Below are 15,533 nucleotides of genomic sequence, written 5' to 3'. Positions count from 1 at the left end.
CTATTCCACTGCGACCTTTTCAGATCTATTGTGGTCCTCTAGTCCTAGATAACATTCTCTAGCCTGACCCTTTTTATAAAGTCTAGTAGCTTCGAGACTGTACCTTCCATGTAGCTATTTGCCGGTGGATTTTCTTCTCCTAATGCAAAGAACCGCACATTTGCCAGACTGTCACACTGACATAAAATGTGCTCTGCTGTTTCTTCTTCGAGGTGACAGAATCTGCACAGGTCATCATCTGATAATCCCATCAGCTTCAAGTGCCTATTCAGCTTACAGTGCCCTGTTAGAAGACCTACTATGACCTTCACTGTTTTCCTGTCTTTGCTTATTAGGTCTGCCGTAAATTTTGGCGAATGTTCTGTAATGAACTGTTTCGCCTGTCTTTGTCCTGGTGAATTCCTCCACCATTCCAGAGATTTGCGAGCTACCCACTTCCTTGTAGCCGTTCTTGTTACTGATTTAGCAACTCCGCAGAAGGGTTCCGGTCCAATGAATGGCAATGATGAGCCTTGTTTGGCCATTTCATCTGCTTTTTCATTGCCCTTATGACCCTCGTGCCCCGGTACCCAGGCTACCGTAACCTTGCTACGGTCTCCTAGTTTATTTAGGGCACACACGCAATCCCATACTAGCTTAGAATTGACCTCTACGGAATTGAGTGCCTTAAGCGCTGCCTGACTATCTGTGAAGATAGCAACTGAACAGAACGTTCTTTCCTGCCTTTCTATTTCTTCCACGCAGTGATGGATTGCAGTTATTTCCGCCTGGAAAACTGTCACATCCTTAGATAGACTTACCGGGAAATCTATCCCTTGATTTGTCCCTACTGAATAAAGATAAGCTAAATGTCCATATTGTGTTAAGTTTATTTATAGACAAAATCTAGGAATTGCTTCAATTCATTTTTCATCTTTCTGTTCAAAATAACTTTCATCAATATAAATTGGTAAGTTTTTCACTTTTCATATTATTTTTTAGCAAAACATTTATAGAATCTATTTAGTATCTAACCCCAAATTATGATTTTTAGGGCACAAATAATTTCCATATGTACAAAATCATCAAGTATGATGTCAAATTGATTCATAACAAAGAAATCTACCATCCCTCTATGAAATGGATCTATCAGTAAGCTATTAGTGTGTTGTTATTATTAGTGTTAAAAGTATAGAAAACATTATTCATTCTCTTCATAATATTTAAATATTCCTTGATATGAAAAATTCCTCTAGGTCTATTATCTGTATCTATTAACACATAACTATTTAGTCCATTCTGATTTTCAATTCTGTATGGACCTTTTGTAACGATGAGTCCAAGCCATCACCGTTAAACCAGCGTGCGCGCGAACCAACCCATGAAGTAGGAATGTATTGACAGTAGAAAGGGCAAAACTCCGCTATATAAACGGCAACATTTCCTCACAGAGACAGAATCGACAGGTGTTGACTGAAGATTCTCTTCTTCCCTACCCCGGCTTGTGGACGTGTTGAGTTCACAAGTTGTTTCCGTCCCATACCGTCTTTACCCGAAAAGCGTGTTGAGCTTTTCACTACCCGTACTCTGAAACAGTCGTGTTGAGACTGTCGAGGAGAGTCCTATTAACCCGAATCACTTAAGGGACGTGTTGAGTTCCTTTCCTTTCTTTGTACCTATCGTCCGCTGTTATTAAATCGATACAACGTTACCGTAAAATTTCAAATACACATTCGCTTGCCGATAAGACTGGTTCCATATGACAAGGTCAAACTTAATTTGAATAAATAGGCCAGGTACTGAGAAGACTAAACCAAATTGTAAATATGTACATAAGATTTTTGTCAATTTAATTTAAGGAAGACAATAAAGTTTTATTTTTATTTTGAACTCTGTCTCTGACTGTCTAAAAGCTACCCGGATAGTGACTCCCACGAGAGGACGTCACAAATGGCGCCCGAGCAGAAAAATACGTTTTAAACAATAATACCGACCGAATTCCGAATTTTATTTTCATGAGACAGTACTACGTTTCAAATTTTAATCAAAGACAGGGTGATTCACAGTTCAAAAATGACAGACGCTCCGGAAACGTCGAAGGTTAGTTGGGTGTACCTATTAAAGAAAGACGAACTTATAGCCGAATTAACAAACAGAGAACAGCCGACGGAAGGGAATTTCAGCGAGCTAAGAGCGAGATTAGTTGCGATCATCAAGGCACCAACTCAAAAAGGCCAAAACCCAGAGGAAATAGAAGAAAACCAGATGGAAGACAGACAAAGAAAGATGGAAATAGTACGCAAATGGGGGTTACACTTTGACGGTTCAAGAGACCCAATAGAATTCATAGAACGGTTGAAAGAACTCCAGACAGCTTACGGCCTACAAGACACCCACGTTTTACAAGCTCTACCAGAAACATTAAACGGGAAAGCATTACTATGGTACAGAAACAATAATAAATATTGGAACGAATTAAAAGACTTCGAACAAGATTTCCGCAATTTCTTCGTTTCCTCTGTTCTCACGCAATCTCTGGAAGCTCAAATCCGGAACCGACTCCAACGAAACAACGAAGGTGTAAAAGACTACATCATTGATATTCAAACAATGATCAGAAGACATGGTGAATTCAATCACCAAGAAGAACTAAACAGGATATACACCAATATGAACCCGAAATACAAGTTGTATATAAAGAGGCAAGACGTATCGTCAACACAGGACATCATCAGATTAGCGGAAGAATATGATATGGTCCAAAAAGAAATATATAACAGAAACAATACAAGGTGTGACTGGACACAGGCAAATAGTCATAATAACAAAATACAGAATTTCGACAGACAGACTTGTTGTTGGAGATGCGGCCGCAGAGGCCACAACAGAAGAAACTGCAGAGCTATCGCTGTACTCTTGTATCAATGTAGAAGCCGACCGGAAAACTCCAACAGGACTGGACAAGAAGGAGGCAACCCAGTCAGCATTTAGAGTCCTCCCTAACAACCTCCAGCTACGCACACTATACAGATCAACGACCCCACACAACGATAACGTTCAGCAACGGTAAAAAGTTAAGAGCACTAATAGACACAGGAGCCCAAAATTCGTTTATAGGACAAAAAGGTAAAAAAATATTGGAACAATGTGGAACAAAAAGCGACAGAAAAGCTTTAAAGATCACGCTGGCAGATGGAAAAACCAGCAACATAGAAATCTGTTTTACAGCAAAATGTTCCATAGACAACGTTTGGAGAAAAGCCAAGCTACATTTTTTACCAAACCTAGCTTCAGAAGTAGTACTGGGAATGCATGAAATAACAAGATGGGGCCTTGATTTATCAAACATCTTAAATAGAAATCGCGTAAGAAGGAGAGAACAATACCCAACCAGTACAGAACACGGATCCAGATCGTACAATGCAGACAATAACCGAATACCGACCAATTCCAGGGTCAACGAAACACCAACCGCAAGATATCCGCTTCAACAGAGAAGCAAAATATATAACAAAACGACCCACCGACTACCGACCGATACCGCGGTCGAAGACCAGACCGAAAATATACCGACTACCGACCGATACCGCGGTCGACAACCATACCGAAGATATACCGAACTACCGACCGATACCGCGGCCGACGACCAGACCGAAGATATTCCGTCATACATACCGGAATTCACGAACAGTCCGAAACGAGAGCAGCTCGACATCAGTACTACACTAAACAATACCGAAAAAAAAACAATTACAGGAATTGTTACTAACAGAATTGGAGAAATTTAAACAAATTAAAGGAACAACACATCTAACCGAACATACAATAAAACTCAAACATAATACACCGATCAAACAAAGATACAGGCCCCGAAACCCGGCAATGCAGAAGATCATAAACGATGAGATAGATAAGATGCTAGAAGAGAACGTGATAGAAAAATCTAATAGCCCGTACAGTTCCCCCATCGTCCTAGTAAAAAAGAAGGATAACAACGGATACAGATTTTGCATCGATTTTAGGAAAATCAACGACATCTCAGAAAAAGATGCCTACCCATTACCGTACATCAATCATATCCTAGAAAAGTTAAAATCTGCAAAATATTTTACCACGTTAGATCTAAAAAATGGATATTGGCAAGTACCACTTTCCGAAGCAAGCAAACCCTTGACCGCTTTCATAGCACCAGGAAAAGGACTATTCCAGTTCAAAGTACTTCCATTCGGATTACACGCCGCCTCCGCTACTTTTCAACGATTACTAGATACAGTAATCGGCCCAGAAATGGAACCACATGCATTCGCCTATTTAGACGACATAATAGTACTGGGGAAAACGTTCGAGGAACATATGGAAAACTTAAAAGAAGTACTTCACAGACTACAGCAGGCCAAACTACGAATTAATATAGACAAATGTAAATTCTGCAAAGAAGAGATAAATTATTTAGGCCATGTAGTAAACAAAACGGGAATAAAAGTGGACGACAACAAGACAAAAGCTATAGTCGAATATCCCGCACCAAAAACCGTTAAACAACTACGCCGATTTTTGGGCATCATCTCATGGTATAGGAGATTTATAAAAGATTTTTCACGAACTGCAGCCCCTTTAACAAAGCTACTAAAGAAAAAACAACATTCGACTTGGGACAGAGACCAAGAGGAAGCATTTAACAAAATAAAATTACTACTGACACAAGCTCCAATACTGATCTGCCCGGACTTCCAGAAAAGATTTTTTTTACAATCTGACGCTTCGAACCACGGTTTAGGAGTAGCTTTAGTACAAACAAACGACGAAGGACAGGAACAAGTCATCGCTTACGCAAGTCGAACCCTAACAAATGCCAAAAAAAATTACAGCGTTACAGAAAAAGAACTACTAGCGATCATCTTCGGTATAGAAAAGATGAAACCCTACATCGAAGGATACCCATTTTCAATTATCACAGATCATCAAAGTCTACGATACTTACAAACAATGGAAAACCCTACAGGTAGAATAGCTAGATGGGCAATGCTGCTGCAACAATTTGACTTCGATGTCATTTACAGAAAGGGCTCCCAGAACGTCCTGGCCGACGCGCTCTCTAGAGAACCAGTAGATCTTGTTTGCATAATAAACGTAGAAAATGTAGAACCCGACGAATGGTACAATAAAGCTTTAAATAAAATCCAGACAAATCCGCAACTATTTCCAGACTACTCTATCAAAGATGGACTTCTCTATCGACACTTCTGGGACAAATACGATTTAAAAGAGACAGAGGTATCCAAGCCCTGGAAACTATGCATCCCAAACCACAAGAGACAACAACTCCTGGCAGAAAACCACGAGCAACCGACCGCAGGACATCTAGGAATAGCCAAAACAATAGCCTAGCTAGAAAATACTACTGGCCAGTGATGTTTAAAGACGCCGCAAAGTTCGTCAGGAACTGCAAGAACTGTCAGCAATTTAAGCCGCAACAAAGCTTAACTCCAGGCCGCATGCAATCTACACAAATTCCGCCACATCCATGGCACACCGTTTCAACCGACATCATAGGACCCCTTCCAACATCCAGCAAAGGAAACAAATATATAATGACATTCCAGGACACATTTTCAAAATGGGTCGAAGCCATACCGATCAGAACAGCAACGGCAAAATCAGTCTGTCAGAACTTAAAAGATAAACTCATTATGAGATTCGGATCACCCAAAGAACTAATATCAGACAACGCAAGAACATACGATAACAGGGAAGTACGAAAGTTGCTAGACGAATTCCAGATTTCTAAAAGAAACATTCCGCCATATTCTCCCCAGAATAATCCAGTAGAAAGAACAAACAGAGTAATCAAAACAATGATAGCTCAGTTCTGCGATAATAACCATAAGAAATGGGACACGAGCCTTCCAGAACTACTATTCGCATATAATACAGCTAAACACGATTCAACGGGTTTCTCCCCAGCCTTCCTGAACTTTGGACACGAACTAGAAATTCCAAGTAAAGTCGTAAACACCCCAAACGACACACAACATACCGATCAAAACATAAAATGGCATAAACTACGAGAAACATTCGAACTAGTACGTACAAACCTGGCAAAAGCTTTTACAACTCAAAGCCATTACTACAACTTACGACGAAGAGAGTGGAAACCCACAATAAACGACAAAGTCATGAAAAGGGAATACCAACTCTCAAATGCCGCCAAAAATTTTAACGCCAAATTAGCACCGAAATTTTCAGGCCCATATACTATAACAAAAGTGTGTTCTAATGTAATATTCAAATTAAAACACGACGATAAAAACCGTACAATAACAGCTCATATCAAAGACCTAAAACCCGCATTTACCGATTTCCCTACTCCTTAATCAGTCCAAGCACTTACAGTCAACACCAAGTAGTGACAGTATATTTTAATACAGTTTACAGTTACCTTCAAATACAATGTCAGACACATTAGAAATATATTACAGTGACATAGAAATGGACGGCACAGTTACGCCGCCACCATACACCGTTCCAGAATTAATATCACCATTAGGGAACACACCAAAACCTAACACCCCGGGCAAAGGCTGCGAGCCCCTGATAAAGGCTATTTCCAAATTCAAGAACCTTTTCGATGAACCAACCATGGGCATCACAAAAATTCAGAAAGTCCAGTCAATTCCAGTGTCAATCCCGCTGCTCTCACTAGTTCCGCCGCAGAATAAAGGAAAAGATACAGACTGAGACTCCCGAACCAGGTGCTGAGGATAAAAACCAATAATTGAAGCCCCACGTAGGAAGACGTTTTTTTTTAAGAGAGAGGAAGACGATTTTTTGTTTAAGAAGACGATATTTATATTTTTTTTAGGGCGGACATTTTTTATTTCGATGTATTGTAAATTTTTTTAGGGTAACCAAGTACCTGGCAAGGAATAAAAATAAAAAAAAAATTTTGTTCCAAAATTTTTTTTTCCCCAGGAAGAGGGGGTGTAACGATGAGTCCAAGCCATCACCGTTAAACCAGCGTGCGCGCGAACCAACCCATGAAGTAGGAGTGTATCGACAGTAGAAAGGGCAAAGCTCCGCTATATAAACGGCAACATTTCCTCACAGAGACAGAATCGACAGGTGTTGACTGAAGATTCTCTTCTTCCCTACCCCGGCTTGTGGACGTGTTGAGTTCACAAGTTGTTTCCGTCCCATACCGTCTTTACCCGAAAAGCGTGTTGAGCTTTTCACTACCCGTACTCTGAAACAGTCGTGTTGAGATTGTCGAGGAGAGTCCTATTAACCCGAATCACTTAAGGGACGTGTTGAGTTCCTTTCCTTTCTTTGTACCTATCGTCCGCTGTTATTAAATCGATACAACGTTACCGTAAAATTTCAAATACACATTCGCTTGCCGATAAGACTGGTTCCATATGACAAGGTCAAACTTAATTTGAATAAATAGGCCAGGTACTGAGAAGACTAAACCAAATTGTAAATATGTACATAAGATTTTTGTCAATTTAATTTAAGGAAGACAATAAAGTTTTATTTTTATTTTGAACTCTGTCTCTGACTGTCTAAAAGCTACCCGGATAGTGACTCCCACGAGAGGACGTCACACTTTAAACATTGGTTGTAATTTCTTACAACGGTTTTCTTTAACATTACTTTTTCTAAGTGAACGAATTAACACTTTATCTCCTTTTTGAAATGTGATTGGTTTTTTAATTTTTTGATTTTGTCTTCTGATATATTTTTCAGCTTTCCTCCTAATTCGGTTATTCACTTTCTGCATTACTTGTTCTAACATATCCTGATTATATTCATTAATCCATTTTCTGTTTCCTATATGGCCAAACATTAAATATTCTGGTACTTCCTCTGTATTTAAATTATGTGTATTATTTAAAAAATATTCTACTTGTGGTATATGTTGCTGCCACGTTTCATGTTGATTCTGGCATACTATTCTTAAATATTTTATAACTTATTTAATATATCTTTCTGCAGGATTTGCCTGAGGATGTCTGATACTTGTAAAATGAATGTTGATTCCCTTTTTCTCACAAAATGCTCGAAATTTTTGGTTGTTAAAATATGTAGCATTATCTATTACGCAATTTCTAAATGGTCCTATTTCTTCGAAAAATTGATTAATATATAATTTCAATGTTTTAACATTTGTTCTTCAGTTTGAATTTGTCTTTCAGTTCGAACAGACGATAAAATCACATTAAGCGGAGATAAGTTTTTGCGGTAATTAAAAATCGATATTTATATTTAAATTTAAAGTTTGTGTAAATATATCGGTTTAATACTTGGAATTTTAGTGTAAATAAGTGATTTACTTCCCCTAATGGGGGATGAAAAGAACAATAAGACGCAAATGTGCGATGTTAGTGTTGCGACAAGTTCCCCAGATATGGATATGGATAAGGATATGGAAATTGGTGCGAATTCCGGCAAAACAAGGGAAGTTAAACTGTTTAATATGTCCTCTAATAATTATGACTTTCATAGCTCTTGCGTTTATATCGAGAACTTGAATAATCAGAACATCTCTCGTTTACATCCAATGGTGGTGGGGGAAATTTTGTATCAAAAACTTAAAATCAAAAACCTAAAGGAAATTAAATCTATAGGAAAAAATAGAGTTAAAGTCATTTTAAAATCTCTTTTGGATGCAAATCATCTAGTAACACATAATAAGTTAAAAGATGAAAATTTAAAAGCCTATATCCCTAACCATCTCTTGGAAATCAAGGGAATAATTCACGATGTAGATACGAGGTATGATACTGATTATTTAAAAAAACATATAGACTCTTCCGTTAAAATTACCGACATTAAAAGAATGCATAGAAAGGTAGATAAAGACGGTAAAACAGAATACGTTCCCAGACGAAATATTATAGTTACATTTGAAGGAAATGTTTTGCCGACTCATGTCGTAGTTAATTTTGTGTATTTACCGGTTGAAAGATTTGTAGGCAGGGTAATACAGTGCTACAAGTGTTTGAAATTTGGTCATATTTCTAAGCAATGCAAGGATACACAAGAATTTTGTATACGATGTGCAGAAATTAAAAATGATAGTCACATATGCGACACTAAAAAAACTTTTTGTATACATTGTAAAAGTAAAGATCATATTTCGATCTCCAAAAGTTGTCCCGTTTATGAGGAACAAAAAAAAAATTAAAAACATTATGTTAGATCAAAAAATCTCCTTTTTAGAAGCAAAAAGATTTAAAGAATCATCTTTTTCCGAATTTGTTAGTAACAATAAATTTTCGATATTGTCAAATCTTGAAGAAAATTTTCCAAAACTACCTAACGTATCTGATGACATTATGTCATCTCACCCTACCATTCCAAGATCGTATATGAAAAAATCAACAAACTTTACTCATCCTGGACCTAGTAGGATTAATACTGAACATAATGCACTTAAAAAAAGGAAAGTTTCTACTCCTGTTTCACAATCCCCTACAGATTCCTCCACCTTTCCTTTTAGATTTGGCCCGTTACAGCCTCTACCACCTAATCCCAATAAACCTAATAGTTCAATAGATGGTGAAAAAAATAAGATGGTTATTTCGTTAGTCAAATTTTTTTCTGAATTTATAAAAAATGTAAAATCATTTGAGGATGCAGAAACACTGGATAATAATTTGTTAACTAAGGGTTTGCATACTGTTCTCGAGGATATTTTTAAAGGTACTTAAATTTATGGCTTTAAACACTAAACTTAAAATTATGCAATGGAACACTAGATCAGCTGTTGCAAATAAAAACAGCCTACTCAATTTCCTTATTAAAGAAGATGTTGATATTGCTCTTTTAAGTGAAACCTGGTTCAAAAATAATGTTGTATATAATTTTAAAGGTTATAATATTGTTCGTCAAGATCGTGCAGACGGTTTTGCTGGTGTCGCTGTTTTGGTAAAAACTGGTATCCGTTTTGAAATATTAAAATTAAATAAAAACTTCAATAAAGAGCTGCTTGCCTGTGGTATTAAAGTTAATTACGATAATACTCACTTGAGTTTTCTCTCTGTATATAGATGTCCAAAAACCAAAACCAGAATAGAAGATTGGACAAACTTATTTTCACAAGTGAAGCACCCTTGCATTATTGGGGGTGATATGAATGCCCACAATGCGCTCTGGGGATCATCAAAAAATAATAATATTGGCGATCAAATTGTAGAGACCCTACAGGATCTTGATTTCATTGTGATGAATAACGGTCAACCTACTTGTCAAGGAAATCCAGGACATTCAGATTCTATGATTGATATTACGGTTTGTTCCCCTTCCATTTTTGCAAAGACATTTTGGACTGTAGATTCTGATACACTTGGATCAAATCACTATGTTGTAAAAATAGAATTCGAATACCCAAGAGCTATTAATGAGACCATATATCCCAAAAGTAAATGGAATACTAAGAAAGCTAATTGGGATATGTACGCTGAAATAATCGAGAATACTTTAAATGAAAGTGGACCTATATCCCCAAATGCTGAAGAAAAATATAATCTTTTATTAGACTGTATCAATAAAGCTTCCACACAATCTATTAGCCAATATAAACCCTTTAAGTGTAAGAAACGGACTCCTTCACCATGGTGGGATGCAGAATGTGACCTAATTGTTGCAGAAAGAAAAAATGCATTAATAAAATACAAGCAAGATCCATCAGTTGAAAATTTTATTAAATGTAAACAAGCTAGTGCACACGCTAAGAAATTATTGAAATCGAAAGCCAAACAAAGCTGGGTTGATTGGTGCTCAAAATTAAATAAACAAACGTCCGTCGCCTACTTCGATTTGGAATCAAGCGAAAAGGATGAACAGGAAAAGGGTCAATGCTCCATTACCACTAGAAGACTCGTGGATAGCAGAGTTCTTCGACAAAATTGCACCACCATATGTGAACAATCACGAAGATTTAATGTTATTTAATCCGAATCATAGCCATTTTCTCTTAAAACCGTTTACTATGCTAGAATTGGACTGTGCCCTTAGTGGCCGTCCTAACACTTCTCCTGGTTATGATGAAATCAAATATATTATGCTATTTAATTTACCAAATAATGCAAAAGAGTTACTTCTAAATATTTTTAATCAGATAATTAGAGAAGGTTCTAACATTTCGGCCTTCAAACATATTATTGTCGTTCCTATTCCCAAACCTGGGAAAAATCTAAAATTAGTTGAAGCTTACAGACCCATATCTTTATTATCTTGTGTACAAAAAACTCTAGAGAGAATACTTAAGGCTAGGCTAGAATGGTGGTTACTAGAGCAGAACCTTCTACCCAAAGAACAATACGGATTCAGGAAAGGTTTTGGTACTTTGGATGCATTGGCTTCCCTAGTTGTAGATATTCAAAACAATTATTCCCGGAACAATTACTTACCGGTATTATTTCTTGATATAGAAGGTGCTTATGACTCTGTGTGTCTAACAGCACTCAAAGAAAAAATGACAAGAATATTTCAAATTCCAGCTCAATTTGCTGATAGTATTGTTATTCTTTATTCAAACAGATTAGTTTATTTAAGAAAAGAACAAATGCTCATAGGTCCCAGAATCGTAAACAAAGGATTACCTCAGGGTTCTGTATTGAGTCCTATCCTGTTTAATTTGTACGTAGCGGATTTGTACAATATTAAAATAAATAACATACCATTCAACCTCATACAATACGCAGATGATTTCTGCATTTACACAGAACACAAAGAATATAAAAAAGCAATCAAAAACTTAGATAGTATCTATCAACTACTTCAAAAATGGCTTTATAAAAACAATTTTGAATTATCTTGTAATAAATCTCAGGTTTGCATTTTTACCAGACATTATAAACCTAACGATCAAATGTTAGTCTAACTAGGAAAAATCAAAACGACCGAAAATATATACCAAAATAACACAATAAAAGTAAAAGTAGAAGAAGAACCAACCGACCCTAATAAAGCTGATAATGGGATAAGACAGGGATATTTCCTGAGTCCTCTATTGTTCAACCTGATTATGGATGAAATAATAAAAAAGTAAGAACTAAAAAAAGATACCAAATGGAAGAAAAACAAATTAAAATAATCTGCTGTGCAAACGACGCAATACTACTCTTTCAAAATGAAGATGATTTACAACGTATGCTGCACCAATTTCATATAACTGCCAGAAAATTTAACATGTTAATTTCCCCAAAAGAGACAAAATTCATGGTTACAACAGCAAATTTACTAAGATGTTAATTGGAGCTGAAAGGTCAGATAATAGAACAAGTGATGGAGTTTAAATATCTAGCCATCACATTATCTAGCTACGGAAAGCTCGAAACTAAAGTGGAAGATCCAGTGAATAGAGCAAACAGAGCCGCAGGCTGCCTAAATGAAACAATATGAAGCAATAAAACTATCGGGAAAGAAACGAAAGGCAGAATTTACAAAACAGTCATCAGACCAATGACATACGCGGCAGAAACAAGACCTGACACAGAGAAGACAAAAAGGATATTAGAAACATCAGAGATAAAAACACTTAGAAAAATTGAAGGTAAAACACTATGAGACAGAGCTAGAAGTACAGATATACGACGTAGATGCAAGGTGGAGAACATCAAGAACTGGTTAAGAAATAGAAGAGTAGAATGGAACGATCATAGAAGCCGAATGACAACAAATAGAGTAGTAAAGACGGCAAGAGACGGTTAACCCGTAGGAAGACGATCAGTAGGAAGATCACGAAAACGATGGAACGGCAACTTACTGGAGGCACATTGAAAAATGAGAGTCATGTCTATATAAAAAGAAGAAGAAGAAGAAGAAGACACAGGATAAACATTAAAATTGCTGCAAGAAAGATAAAATAAATCAGTCATATTAATGTAGAATAGCAGAGGACAGAGTGTTTAGAGAAAATAGTCATATTAATGTAGAATAGTAGAGGACAGAGTATTTGTCATAGCTTTGGACAAGTGCCCAATTAAAAAAAGAACACAGGTCGTCCAAAAAAGATGGAACTCTAAAAAGAAAATAGAATAGATTTAAAAAAATAAAAGCATAAACATGTCTTTTCCTACTTTTTTAATATTGAAAATACGTAAATAGAACATTGAATTAAAATGTAATCTTTGATAATCTGTGATAAACCCATCACCTGAACAGTGGCGCCGATATATGTAGTTGAAATTGTTTACACTTATTTTAACTGTTTATTTTGTTATTATCTAGATATGAGTTGCGACCGATATCACAAACTTATTTAATTTTCATAAAGAGGCTCTTTAATACCTAAAATTATTACTATACAAATCTGATTCGAAATATCGTCAAAAAGTAATACACGGCATGTAAAATTTAAATTTTTAATAAAAAGTAAAAGATTAGGCATTACTTATGGGATTCAAAGAACGAGCGTTAAGGAAGTTTGAAGTACTAATAAGATCACCGTAATCGGGCATACCCCGGGTAATGATGAATTAATTAATCGGCTAATTCTTCAGTCACCCCTTTAATATGATTTTGTCAAATTGGTCCTTTTTAGGACCAAATATTCTAATAACATATGTCTATAACTATTAAGGGTATATCTAGAGATCAAGAAACTTTACTTTACTTAAACTTATCAGACATATGAGCTAAACACGAATGTAACTTACTTCTAGTGCAGGAAACACATATAGGGCCTAACCTAGGGTATTTGGTATATAGCTGATCGCTGAAAACCATATCATAGATATAGACATGCTATTTCTGTCGGAAAAGAAGCAAAGAATAACTTAAAGTAAGAAAGGACAAAACCAGTCAGCCGAGAGAACCTTTTAACGATGTTGAGCTTGGATCCACCATCTACATTTTTAATGAAAAATAGTGCATGCGCAGCACTGGTGAGAGCTCTGCACACCATTCTCAACCGTCATGAAGATTTTATTGTCCACTATATAGACGATTTATTGATTTTTTCTCCGGATACGCAAAGTCATTTGAAACACATTAAATTGGTGCTGGAAGAATTGGATCAGGCTGGTTTGAAACTAAACATAGAAAAATGCCAATTTTTCCAAAAGGAAGTAGTGTATTTGGGGTTTAAACTGGACACGAGCGGAATTACTTTAGCGGAAGACCGAGTAAATTTAATAAATGATTATCCGAGACCGAAAAATTTGAAAACTTTGAGGTTTTCTCGGAATGGTGAATTACTTTAAAAAACTAATCCCAGATATAAGCGAGAAACAAATACCGCTAATTAAATTAAGTACTAAAAAAAGGAGTTAGATGGAATTGGAAGGAAGAACAAGAAAAAGCTTTCTTAAGATTAAAAGAAGAGTTCTCAAAAGAAATCAAGGTGTATCATCCTATTTACCACCAACCATTTATTCTGAGAACCGATGCTTCAATTCAAAAATTTGCTGGGGTTTTATCACAAATACAGAATGAACAGGAAGTTCCGATATGTTTTATTTCTCGAGTAACGAAAACGCATGATAGAAAATATAGGGTTACTGAACTCGAATTCGCGAGTGTAGTATTTTGTGTTGAGAAGCTACGATTCTACCTATTAGGTGGGAAATTTACAATCGAGACGGATCATGCCGCTTTAGTCCACATCATGAAGAATCGATTAGTAAATAACAGAATACATCGAGGAATTTTGTTACTACAAGAGTACGATTTTGAATTCAAGTACATCAGAGGAAAGGACAATATCATAGCCGATGCTTTAACCCGGGATGAAGAAACAGGAAAAAAGGATACGATTGAATTGCATGTAGGTTTAAACCGATTGGCACAAGAAGACGGTATTTTCTCGCTTAATGAAATAAGAAGGAATCAAGAAGGTTTGGAGGAAAAGGATAGAAGAGCAGAAAGAAAAGACGATATTTTCTTTAAAAGAATTGAAGGAAAAGAATTATATTTGGTGACACCAACACTGGCCGAGAAACTGATGGAAAACCTACATGTAAATAACGGACATATTGGAGCCCGGAAAGTATGGTTAGTTTTCCGTGAAAATTATATTTGTCGACAAGATTATTGTATAGCTAAGAAGATGACCCAAAAGTGCAGTAAATGTCAAAGATGTAAAAGTAAGAATTACAAAAATGAAAATGTCGCCAAAAACATCGTATCCCGAAACAAATTGGACATCGTAGCAATCGATATGTTGAGTGATTTAATCATAACAAATCAACGAAATAAACACATCCTGATAATGGTAGATGTATTTTCAAAATATGTGAAATTGTATAGTTGTCGCACGACAAAAGGAGTCGAAATATTGAGAAAAATTGACGATTTCATAGATTCCGTAGGAACGCCAAGGAGGATTGTATTGGACAACGCGACGTATTTTGGAAACGATCGTTTAAAAGGACAGCTGAGGGAAAGAGGAATAGAGACAAATTTTGTCAGCATTCGTCACCCTCAGAGCAATCCGTCGGAAAGAATTATCCAAGAGGTAACAAAATTTCTTCGTATTGCTACAGATGGACAACATAATCGATGGGACAGAAAAATAACAGAAATAGAAAAATATTTAAATACGATCC

General features: G+C 36.3%; 1 protein-coding gene across 4 annotated transcripts in view; it reads right to left on the bottom strand.

Annotated features, from left to right (window-relative positions):
* Positions 1-15,533, bottom strand: part of LOC140441409 (sorting nexin-13-like) — a 1,016,720-nt gene that overhangs the window by 873,039 nt on the left and 128,148 nt on the right. The gene's annotated exons all lie outside the window — the stretch shown is intronic.

Source organism: Diabrotica undecimpunctata, chromosome 5 (assembly GCF_040954645.1).
Source record: "Diabrotica undecimpunctata isolate CICGRU chromosome 5, icDiaUnde3, whole genome shotgun sequence".
Taxonomy (NCBI): Eukaryota; Metazoa; Arthropoda; class Insecta; order Coleoptera; family Chrysomelidae; genus Diabrotica; species Diabrotica undecimpunctata.
This window is presented reverse-complemented; position numbering and strand designations above follow the sequence as displayed.